This window comes from Carlito syrichta, unplaced genomic scaffold (genome assembly GCF_000164805.1).
Source record: "Carlito syrichta isolate Samal-C Ts95f unplaced genomic scaffold, Tarsius_syrichta-2.0.1 Scaffold88851, whole genome shotgun sequence".
NCBI lineage: Eukaryota > Metazoa > Chordata > Mammalia > Primates > Tarsiidae > Carlito > Carlito syrichta.
In genome coordinates this window covers 12944-25886 of record NW_007032947.1, presented here as the reverse complement: position 1 = coordinate 25886, position 12943 = coordinate 12944, and positions in this window count along the sequence as shown.

Sequence of the window (12943 nt, the reverse complement as noted above, 5' to 3'; positions counted from 1 at the left end):
AGCCCAGGATGTCAAGACTGCTATGAGCTGTGACCATTGTGATCATGCCACTGCAGTCCAGCCTGGGTGAGAGAATTAGATCCTGACCCCCTTCCTGCAAAAAAAGACAAAAAAGGTTGATTATAAAATTTCTCAATTAGTTTCAGGAGATAATTTCCAAACCTAAGAATCATAGATGTTCCCGAGGAAGAAGAGAAAGCAATAGGTTTGGAAAACCTACTTGAGGGAATAATGTAGGAAAACTTCTTTGGCCTTGCCAGAGATTTAAACATCCAAATACAAGAAGCTAAAAGAACCCCCAGAAGATTCCATGCAGAAAGATCATCCTTAAGGCATATAACATCTGGTTATGCAAAGTCAATATGAAGGATATAAATTTAGAGCAGTGAGACAAAATCATCAAAGATAAACCTATCAGACAAATAGCAGACTTCTCAGAAGAAACTCTACAAGCCAGAAGAGATTGGGGCCCCATCTTCAATCTCCACAAAAAAATAACAGTTACCCAAGGATTTTGTATCTCACAACACTAAGTCTTACGAATGAAGGAGAAATGAAATCTTTCTCAGATAAGAAAATGCTGAGGGAATTTGTTGCCACTAGATCACCTATACAAGAAATACTCAAAGTAGTTTTAAATATTGAAACAAAAGATCCAAATACAAGAGTATAAAAATTCTGGAACTCATAAAACCCACAGGCCTTATGGAAACCAACACAATAAAGGTGGAAAAAAATGAAGCAACCAGATAATAATCAGAATGATGAATGGAAGAGTATCTTACATATCATTATTAACCCCAAACATAAATGGTCTCAATGTCTCACTAAAAAGTTATAGACTGGAAGAAAGGATTTAAAAAACAAACTATCTCTTTGATGAACATAGATGCTAAAATTTTCAACAAGATCCTAGCAAACAGATTCAACAACATATCTCAAAACTCATCCATCACAACCAAGTAGGCTTCATTCCCAGGATGCAAGGTTGGTTCAACATTCATAAGACCATAAACATAATTAAATACATCAACAGATGTAAAAACAAAAACCACATGATTATATCATTAGATGCAGAAAAAGCTTTTGATAAAATCCAGCACCCCTTCTTGATAAAAACCCTCGAACATCTAGGCAAATGTGGAATATACCTCAGAAAAGTAAAAGCCAACTACAAGAAACCCACAGCCAACATACTTCTAAACAGACAAAAATTGGAACAATGTCCACTGAAAACTGGAAAAAGACAAAGATGCCCACTCTCGCCCTTCCTGTTCAATAAAGTTTTGGAAGTCCTGGCTAGAGTACTCTGAGAAGAGAAGGTAATCAGTGGTATCCAGATAGGAAAAACGGAAGTCAAGTTATCTCTCTTTGCAGATGACATGATTGTATACATTGAAAACCCAAAAGAATCTGCCAAAAACCTCCTGGCACTGATAAAGGACTTAGGCAAAGTCTCAGGGTATAAAATAAATGTACAAAAGACAATTGCATTTCTATACACCAATAATAAACAAACAGAAACCCAAATAAAAAACACAATTCTATTTACAATAGCCACACACAAAAAAATGAAATACCTTGGCATCTTCCTAACCAGAGATGTAAGAGACCTTTACAATGAAAACTATAAAACATTATGGAAAATATCAAAGATGAAACAAACAAGGGGAAAAATATTCCATGCTCATGGATTGGAAGAACCAACATTGTTAAGATGTCCATTTTACCTAAGGCAATATACAGATTTAATGCGATACCCATCAAATTACCAGCAACATTCTTCTCAGATCTAGAAAAAACAATACAGGAATTCATATGGAAACATAAATGACCAAGAATAGTCAAAACAATCCTCAACAACAACAACAACAACAACAAACAAAGCAGGAGGTATCACACTCCAAGACTTTAAACTATACTATAAAGCTACAATAATCAAAACAGTCTGGTATTGGTACAAGAACAGGCATATAGACCAGTGGAATAGAATTGAAATTCCAGAAGCAAAACTTCAAATTCTCAACCAACTGATCTTCAACAAAGCCTCCAGCAACCAATACTGGGGAGAGGAGAACCTATTCAGTGAATGGTGCTGGGAAAACTGGCTGACCACATGCAGAAGATTGAAACAGGAACCCTACCTATCCCCAAACAAAAAAATCAACTCTAAATGGATCACAGACCTAAATGTAAAACCTCAAACTGGAAGAACCTTAGAAAATGCAGGAGACACTCTTATGGAAGTTGGAACTAGCAACTGATTCCTGATCAAAACCCAAAGTGCCCAGGCCGTAAGAGATAAGATAGACAAGTGGGACCTCGTTAAGCTGACAAGCTTCTACAAAGCCAGAGAAACCATCAAGAGAACAGAGAGACAGCCCACAGACTGGGAAAAAATATTTGCCAACTCCATGTCTGACAAAGGCGCAACATCTAGGATCTACAAGGAATGCAAACATGCTGAAAAAATAAAAATAAACAGCCCCATTACAAAGTGGACTAAAGATATGAATAGACACTTCTCAAAAGAAGACATCCAAGCAGCCAACAGACACACGAAAAAATGTTCAGCCTCACTAGTCATCAAGGAGATGCAAATTAAAACTACACTGAGATACCACCTAACTCCAGTCAGAATGGCCATCATCAATAACAAAAAATAACAGATGCTGGAGAGGATGTGGCAAAAAGGGACACTTCTACACTGCCGGTGGGAGTGAACTAGTACAGTCTCTGTGGAAATCAGTGTGGTGATTCCTAAAACTCCTAAAAATTACCTTCCATATGATCCCGCAATTCCCCCACTGGGAATATACCCAGAAGAACTCAGGTCATTCTATCAAAAAGATACCTGCACACGTAAGTTTATCGCAGCATTGTTCACAATATCAAGAACATGGAACCAACTGTGCTGCCCATCAAAAGAGGACTGGATTAAAAAAAAAGCATGGTACATATATACAATGGAATATTATGCAGCCATAAAGAAGAACAAAATCATGAACTTCACAGCAACGTGGATGGAATTAGAGCTTATGATACTGAGTGATCTCTCACAGAAACAAACAGCTGAGTAACACATGTCCTCACTCATAAGTGGACCTTGAACAACCACCATATTACTGTAGGAAAGGGACTGAAAGTAGTGGGAAACTGAGGGGGGTCTAGGGGGTGGGTAGCTCAGATGGACAGCAGTCGATATCCACCTGGGGAAGGGGGGGCACACCTCATCAATAAGGTACCTGCACAATGAACATTTGTACACCGAACCCTGAATTGTACTTCAAAATAAAATTAAAAGAGAAAAAATAAAAATAAATAAATAGAAATAAAAAAATCAAAAACAAACTATCTGTCGCCTTCAGGAGACCCACTTAACACACAAAGACTCATAGACTCAAGGAAAAGGCAGAAAAAGTATTCCACACAAATGGAAATGAAAAATGACCATGTATATTCATTCTCCTATGAGATAAAAGAGATTTAAAATTAACAATATTTTTTAAAAGATGATTATTATATAATGATAAAGTAATCAATCCAATAAGAAGACTGAACAATTTTATGTTTATGTGTACCTAACACTAGAGCTCCAGCTTTATAGAATGAATTCTACTAGACCTAAATAAAGAGATAGATAAAAATGTATAAACAGTAGATTTCAACACCCCACTGACAGCAATTAAAAGACCATCAAGGCAAAAAAAGTGACAAAGAATCATTGGAACTTTAATGGACTCTAGAGCAAATGGAGCTAGCAAACATCTACACAACATTATACCTCACAACTATTGAATATATATATTTTTCTCATTATTATATGAACCATTCTCCAAGACAGACCATATAAGAGGTCATAAATCAAGTCTCTATAAATTCAAAAATATTTAAGTCATTTCAAGGAACATTTCAGATCACAGTGAAATAAAACTAGAAATTAACTCCATGGGAGACTCGCAAAATCAGACAAAATCCTAGAAGTTAAACAACCTGATTCTAAAAGATCTTTGGGTCAACAATGAAGTCAAGATGAAAATTTTAAAAGTCTTCAAAATAAATGACAATAATGAAACAAGTTATCAAAACCTCTGGGACACAGCCAAAGCTCAAAGGAAAATTTATTGCACTTAAGGCCTACATTAACTAGACTGAGAGATCACGTGTCAAAAGAACTAACAAAAATCAGAGCAGAACTAAAAGAAATTGAAATTGAAAAATAATTCAATCAATGAAACAGAACTTCTCAACCTTGAATCAGGAAGAAATAAAAACCCTGACAAACCAGTAATGAGTAGCGAGATTGAAACAGTAATTATAAGTCTCTCAACAGAAAACTGATTCACCTGATGGACTCACAGCTGAATTTTATTAGGCTTTCAAAGAAGAAGTGGGATCGGTTTTACTAAAGCTAGTCCATAAGATGAAAGAGAAGAGAATTCTCTCTAACTCAGTCTATATAGCCGGTATCACTCTAATACCAAAGTCAGGAAACGACACAATAAACAAAGAAATCTACAGACCAGTATCCCTTATAAATAGACATGAAAACCCTCAGCAAAATACTGCAAACCAAATTCAGCAACACATTAAAAAGAATGCATCATGACCAAGTCAGTTTTATCCCAGGGATGTAAGAATGGTTTACTATATGCAAGTCAATAGATGTGATTCGCCACATAAACAGAATGAAAGACAAAAACCATATGATCATATCAATAGATGCAGAAAAAGCATTTGATAAAATCCAATGTCATTTCATGATAAAGACCCTAGCAAAACAGGCATAGGGGAAACAGTCCTCAAAATAACGAAATCCGTACATGACAAACTCTCAGCTAATGTCATCCTAAATGGAGACAGTTGAATTCATTTCTCCTCAAAAATGGAAAAAGGCAAGGATGCTCACTTTCACCACTCTTATTTAATATAATACCGGAAGTCCTGGCCAGAGGAGTGAAGCAAGAGAAAAAATAAAATAAAGGGTATCTAAACTGGGAAAGAATAAATCAAACTATCCCTGTATGCTAACTCTAGGATCTTATACCGAGAGAATCTTAAAGACTCCTCCAGAAGACTCCTGGACTTGATAAATGAATTTGGTAATGTTCTAGGATAAAAAAATCAACACACACAAATAAGGTGCACTGTTGTACACCAATAGAGACCAAGCTGAGAATCAAATTAGACACTCAATTCCATTTACAATAGCAATCAAATAGCTAAAATACCTAGGAATATATTTTACCAAGGAGGTGAAAGATCTCTACAAGGAAAATTACAAAATTGCTGATGAAAGAAATTATAGAGGACACAAACAAATGAAGAAACATTCCATGATCATGGATTAGAAGAATCAGCATTATTAAAATGACCATATTACCCAAAGCAGTCTACAGATTAAATGCAATCCCTACTAAACTACCAACACCATTTTTCACAGAATTAGAAAAAAATCCTAAAATTCATATAAAATTAAAAACAGTCAGAATAGCCAAAGCAATCCTAAGAAAAAGAACAAAGTTCGAGATATTACCTTACCTAACTTCAAATTATACTACAAGGCTGTAGTAACCAAAACAGCATGGTACTGGTACAAGTGCAGACACGTGGACCGATGAAACAGAACAGAGACTTCAGAATTAAACCCAAGTACCTCATCTGATTGATTCTGACCAAACAGACAAAAACTCACACTGGGTAAAGAACATCCTCTTTAACAAGTGGTGCTGGGAAAATTGGATAGCTACATGCAGAAAAATGAAACTTGATCCTTATCTCTTTCCATATACAAAAATAAACTCAAGGTGGATTAAAGTCTTAAATGTTAAACCTGAGATCATAAAAATTTTAGATGAAAGCTTAGAGAAAACTCTTCTAGACATCAGCATAAGGAAAGAATTTATGGCTAAAACCCCAAAAGCCAATACAACAAAAACAAATATAAGTGGGACTTAATTAAACTAAAAATTTTCTGCCCAGAAAGAAATAATCAACAGAGCAAATAGGCAACCTGCAGAATGGGAGAAGATATTCACAAATTATACATCAGACAAAAGAACGATACCAAGAATCTGCAAAAAACTCAAATGAATCAGCAAGAAAAAAGAAAACAGCTCCATTAAAAAATGGGCATATAAACAAATGTTTCTTAAAAGAAGATATACAAATGGCCAACAAGCATGAAAAACTGCTCAACATCACTAATTGTCTGGGAGATGCAAATTAAAACCACAATGGGATACCTACCAGCTTTTACCAGTTAGAATGGCCAAGATTAGAATCAAAAAATTAGAAAACAGTAAATGCTGGCAAGGATGTGGAGAAAAAGGAATGCTCATACATTGCTGGTTGTAATGTGAATTAGTACAAACTCTTTGAAAATAGGTATTGAGAGTTTCTCAAAGAACTAAAAGTGTATCTTCCGTTAAATCCAGTAATCACAATACTAGGAATCTACCCAAAAGAACAGTGGTTGTTATATAACGAGACACCTGCACCCACTTGTTCGTCACAGCACAATTCACGATTGCAAAAATGTGGAATCAACCTAAATGCCCATCAACCAATCAGTGGATAATGAAAATATGGTATATACATACTATGGAAAATAAAATAAATAAAATGTATTTTGCAGCAACTTGGATGGAATTGGATATTTATCATCCTAAGTGAACTAACTCAGAAAACCAAGCACCACATGTTTCACTTATAAATGGGAGGTAAACTAAGGATTTTCAAAGGCATAGAGAATGATATAATGCACATTGGAGACTCAGAAGGTGGGGGAAGGGTGGAGAGATGAAAAATCTACTGAGTACAATGTCGCAGGTGGGGGTGGTGGGAACAATTAAAGCCCAAACTTCTTCGCCACTATACAATGCAACCATGGAACCATGGAACCTTCCTAAAGCTATTGAAAAAAGAAAACAAGTCGGCCCGTGACTCAGCCTGTAATCCCGCGCCTTTGGGAGGCTGAGGTGAGTGGATTGCCTGAGCCGCAGGTTCGAGACTCGCCTGGGCAGCGAGACCTCATCTCTACAATAAATCAAAAAATTAGCCGGGCGTGGTAGCGCGCGCCTGTAATTCCGGCTATTGGGAAGGCTGAGGCGGAAGGATCGCCGGAGCCCAGCAGGGGAGGATGCGGTGGCCGGGAGCAGCCACTGCACTCCAGTCTGGGCGACGGAGTGAGACGCCAACTAAAAAAAAAACATAAAGAAAAAAAGAAAAAAGTAAACAAATCAAAACCCTAAGCTCCCCCCAAAATTATTTGGGAACTACAGAGAGTTTCCAAATGCCCCCTCCCACATGCAAATAGTTTCTTCATCATTAATATTTTAAATTAATGTGGTGCACTTCTTACAATCTATGAGAAAATGTACAGACATTATTTTCCACTAAAGTCCTGAGTTTACACTGGGATGCACTCTTTGTGTTGTATGTTCTATGTGTTTTGACAATCCATGAGGACAAGTATTCACCATTAGATAATCAAGCAAAATAGTTTTACTGCCCTAAAAATCCCATTTTCGGAGCCAGGCTCGGTGGCTCAGTCTGTAATCCTGCGCTTTGGGGGGCTGAGGTGAGTGGATTGCCTGAGCCCGCAAGTTCGAGACCCGCCTGGGCAACTTGGCAAGACCTCATCTCTACAATAAATCAAAAATCAGCTGGGCATGGGAGCGCGCACCTGTAGTTCCAGCTCCTTGGAAGGCTGAGGCGGAAGGATCGCCGGAGCCCAGCAGGTCGAGGCTGCGGTGGCCGGGAGCGGCCACTGCACTCCAGTCTGGGCGACAGAGTGAGACTCCAACTCAAAAAAAATTTTAAAAATCCTATTTTCTACCTATTCATCTCACCCTCCCTCCTCACAAACTATTAGCAATCACTGATCTTTTTACTGTCTCCATAGTTTTTACCTTTAGGGTGTCATATAATTAAAGTCATATGACATGTAGTTTTTACAGATTGGCTTCTGTCACAGAGTAGTTGTACTTAAGGTTCCCCTATGCCTTACCTTGACTTGGTTGCTCATTATTTTTATAGCTGAATAATATTCCATTGTATAGATGTACCACAGTTTATTTGACTCTTCCCTTATTGAGAGATTCCTTGGTTCCTTTCAAGTTTTCGGCAATTATAAATAACACTGCAATACATACCTGGGTGCAAGGTTTTGTATGAATATAAGTTTTCAATTCCTGTGGGTAAATACCAAGAAGCACTATTGCTGTATTTTATGGAAAGATAATTTTTAATTTTGTGAGAAATTGCCAAACTGTCTTTCAAAGTAGCTGTACCACCTTGTATTCCAACTAGCAATGAATTCTTGCTGCTCCACATCCTTTCCAGCATTTGATGTTCTCAAAATTTGGATTTTGCCCATTCTAATAGATACATCTCATTGCAGTTTTAATTTGCAATTTGCCTAATAACATAACAGTATTGAATATTTCTTCATGTACTTATTTGCCATTCATATATTTTCTCTGGTGAAATGTCTGTTTAGATCTTTTGCCTATTTTTTAATTTTATTTTTTATTGTTAGGTTTTAAGAGTTATTTGTATATTTTAAAAGTCAGTCTTTTCTCAGATGTTTTGTAATGATTTTCTCCCGGTCTTCTTGTTGTTTTTTAAAATTGCTAGTCATTTTTATTATTTTATGTACATTTATAACTTAATGGGCAGATAAGAATCATGTGTATTATGGGGCACAAAGTGATGTTTTATATTTGTATACATTGTGGAATGATTGTATCAAGTTAATTGGCATATTCACCACCACATATACTTTTTGGAGTATTTTTAAAATATTCATCATGAGAGTTTTGTAGTTTTCCTTGTATATACAAACTGCCAAAAAATGTATACACATTTTAAGGAAAAAAAACTGTATTAAAATTGTAATACTCAATATATACTGATAACAAAAGATGAATATAAGTCTCATTTCACTTGTGCAATTGCAAGAGGTTCTCAAAGTAGTCACCATCAGTGTCCAACACTTCTGATTATGGCGAACTAAAAGTAATACATAGAAAACATCACTTAAAATGTGCATACATTGTTTTGGAACCCTCAGTATATCGTGTACTATATTTTTAGCTAAAGGTCTGTTTCATTTTTTTGATGATGATGTAAATGTTATATTATTAATTTTTATCTCTAATTATTCATTACTCATATCCAGAAAAGCAATTAATTTTAATATTGACCTCATATATTATCTTGAAATTTTGTATATTATCTTGTAACATGCTGTAATTATTGGCTCCAATAACTTTTGTTGAGTTTTTGGAATTTTTTGCACAGGTAATTATGCTGTCTGCAAACAAAGGAAATTTTATTTCTTCCTTCTCGTGCGTATATATTTTACATCTTATTCTTTTCTTATCTTATTTTAATAGCCAGAACTTTGTTGAAAAGGAATGACGTGAAAGTCTTTTGCCTTGTTTCTGAGCTCTAATTTGAAAACATCTTATTTCTTGCCCCTGTGTATATATAGAATTTTTATCTTGGTATCTCTAAGATCTATGCTTTCTCTAGTTTTATGCAGTGTTAATATTTGTTCCCTTTTTATTAAACGAATTGAGATTTTATCATACAATTTTAAAAACTCACTTATTTCGTTTTTAAATTTGTGTTATATAATTTATTTACGTTTTCTTCGTTACTGCCAATTAAATGGCATGTTGTACTGATAGACCCCCACTGACTCTGTTGAAAAATATTTTTCAATTTTAAAAAAATGTTATATTCATTATTGGTGTCACATTCCAACCATTTACAGGACTATGTTTTCCCCTAGAGCCTGCACTACTTTGATTTGGAGCACATTTGCAAGTTGGTCCTTAATGTGTTCCTTTCATCTTCAGGGTATATAGTTATTCAGATGTTTCCTGCATGCGAGTTATGTTTCCTAGATTCATGAGTGAATACAAATTTTTCCCATCTTGTCGTTTGGTGATTTCATTGGCAACCTGGAAGGGAAGCATTAAATTTCAATAACTAAGTTGCCTCTTCTCTTATAAGATACTGCTTGCACTTAAGACATGAATGTTATGTGATAAGATAATAACAAGTGTAGACAGACTGGATCCGTTCCTATGCATACAAAAAGAAATGCTATGTAGCTTTTGGAATAAATTAACTGTAGAATTTATATCTAGGAATAGGCAAGATGTTTATATTAATCCAAACTAATTTATTAAGGAAAACCACTAAAATAGACCATTTTCACATAAAAAATTACCTGTCCTTTTTATGTGAATTGTAAGGCAATATTTTACAAAATATGTCAATAATTATAAAAGCTGCTATGTCTGAATACTTCCTAATCTTTCCCAAGGCAGATTTTTAATGTTTCTGAATTGCAAATTAAAATGGAGAAAACTGGGTCACTCTTCACCTGCTCTGCCACAAATTACATAAAACTACAGTATTATGTACAATAGTTAAATTGTAGCACCCAAGTCATTTCTTAAAATTTTATTTACAAAAATACTTTATGGTGACATATTTATTCATTGTCAACACTTCTTATGGTTATCTCCAGTGAAAATATAGATCAAGTAACATTTTCTCAGAATGAAAATGTTATCTTTTAAAGATAAAAGGGGCAGTCTTTGAAAATATAAGGATAGGCAGTCATGATGCTTCAGGCAATTTATCTTCATCATTCTGTTACTTATTTACCTATCTCAATTTCAAAGATGTGGTACAAGTCAAGACTGAGCTCATAAAGCCCAGTTCGCACACAGGTGACCTTCGTGCCTCCCACTGGACTTCACTACACCTGGCTTAGAATCAGGCACCCTTAAAAGAACAAAATAATCATTTAGAGCCATCAATAATACATTTAATTTTTGCAAATGTTAGATCCTGCATACAGACCCAAACAGCACATAACCACGATGACTAATTAGAGTTCACATGCTCTGATGATTGAATTTGTGTGTACATTTTAGATTGATATAGAATTAGAGTATGTACACCAGGAGAAAAGGAATAGCATGATAAATTGGATTTATGTTTTGTGGCAGAAGAAACATAAATGAGCTTGAGTGAAGGAACACTAATCTCTATTTATGATGAAAATAAAAATATCACAAAGTTTTTTCCTAGTACAGGATATGAAAGACTATTGGGGCTTTTTAAGAATCTGTAACGTGCCTACTCAAGTTAGTAAGTTAAGGACTGCCAATCAATAGCCTCAAAGCAGATGGAAACTTAGAGATGGCAAACGTGTATTATAAGATCGATTTTTACAGCAGAAATCGATATATCAGGCAGGTTTGTTGGGAGCAAATGATAAATGAATATAGCTCTAGAAGAGAGTACTCAGGATGGTATGCTCTCATCTAAGGTGACATATATAATAAAAGACAATAGAGGTGCAAAGCTATGGAAAGATAATCAATTCTTCTGATGATGTACAATGACTCACCTGTTTTCTTCTTCAGTGATTTTTTTTTTACCAGTAGCAGCAGTATTGCAAGAACCACTAATAATTGCCTTTCCAAAATGTTTAAGATATGGAAACCCAACAAGTAGAACAACTATTTTATAAGGACTGATAATTTAATACAAATATACAAATACCATGTCTTTGTTTAGTCTTCCATAATGTCTTTAACTACCAGATAATAAAGCTTAAAGTTTGGAAATGTGATACCTCCCACTTTGTTTCTTTTGCTGAGGATTTTTTTGGCTATTTGTGGTCTTTTATGTTTCTGTGTGAATTTCTGTATTGTCGTTTCCAGATCTGAGAAGAATGATGCTGGTAATTTAACGGGTATCGTGTTAAATCTGTAGAATGCCTCGGGTAGGATGGACATCTTAACAATGTTGATTCTTCCAATTTATGAGCATGAAATATTTTTCCTTTTGTTTGTGTCCATCTTTGATTTCTTTGAGCAGTGTTTTGCAGTTTTCATTTGAAGGTCTTTCACTTCTCAGTTTAGGAAGATGTTGAGGTATTTTGTTGTTGTTGTTGCTACTGTGAATGAGATTGGGCTTTTTATTTGGTTCACTGCCTGTTTGTTGTTGGTTTATAAGAATACGACTGAGTTTTGCATGTTAATTTTGTACCATGAGACTTTGCCAAAGTCCTTTATCAGTGCAAGAAGGTTTTTGACAGATTCCCTTGAATTTTTAAGGTATAGAATCATATCGTCAGTAAAGAGGGATAACTTGACTTCCTCTTTTTTTATTTGGAAGACCCTGATTTCCTTCTCTTGTCTGGTTGCTATAACGAGGACTTTCAATGCTATGTTGAACAGCAGGGGTGAAAGTGGGCAGTCTTGTCCCAGTTCTGGGGGCAATGCTTCCAATTTTTGAATGTTTAGCAATACGTTGGCAGTGAGTTTATCATAGATGGCTCTCACTATTTTGAGGCATATTTCCTCTACGTCTAGGTGTTCAAGGGTTTTTATCAAGAAATGATGCTAGATTTTAGCAAAAGCTTTTTCAGCATCTAATGATGAATTTGTCTGACTTGGTCCTAGACCTAGAATGTTCTTCATTTTATAGTTATAAAGACCATATCAAAAATTTCTATAAGGTGTGAATATCTATTTAGCGTCTTCAAAAATTTCCTTACTCTTGAATAATAAACCTTCAAGATTAAATACTTAAATTTATCATAATGAATTCTAGAAAGTCATAAAATTGTGGGTTATCTTCTATCCATATAAACTAACAGAAATAAATAAAACATTTATAGTCAAAGAAACCAGCATACTGATTTCAGAGCAGAGTTTTTTCTTTTGTAATTTATTCTTTAAAAGTGGAAACCAGACTGTGAGTTCAGCACTTGAGAAATGTAAATGCAATTACAGCATTAAATACTCATTGTTTCTCAAACTAGCAATCTGCCATCTGTATGAAATGTCTATTATTTATTACAGAAGTTCCTTAGCTCTCTGACTTGTCAATAAGTCAATGTTAT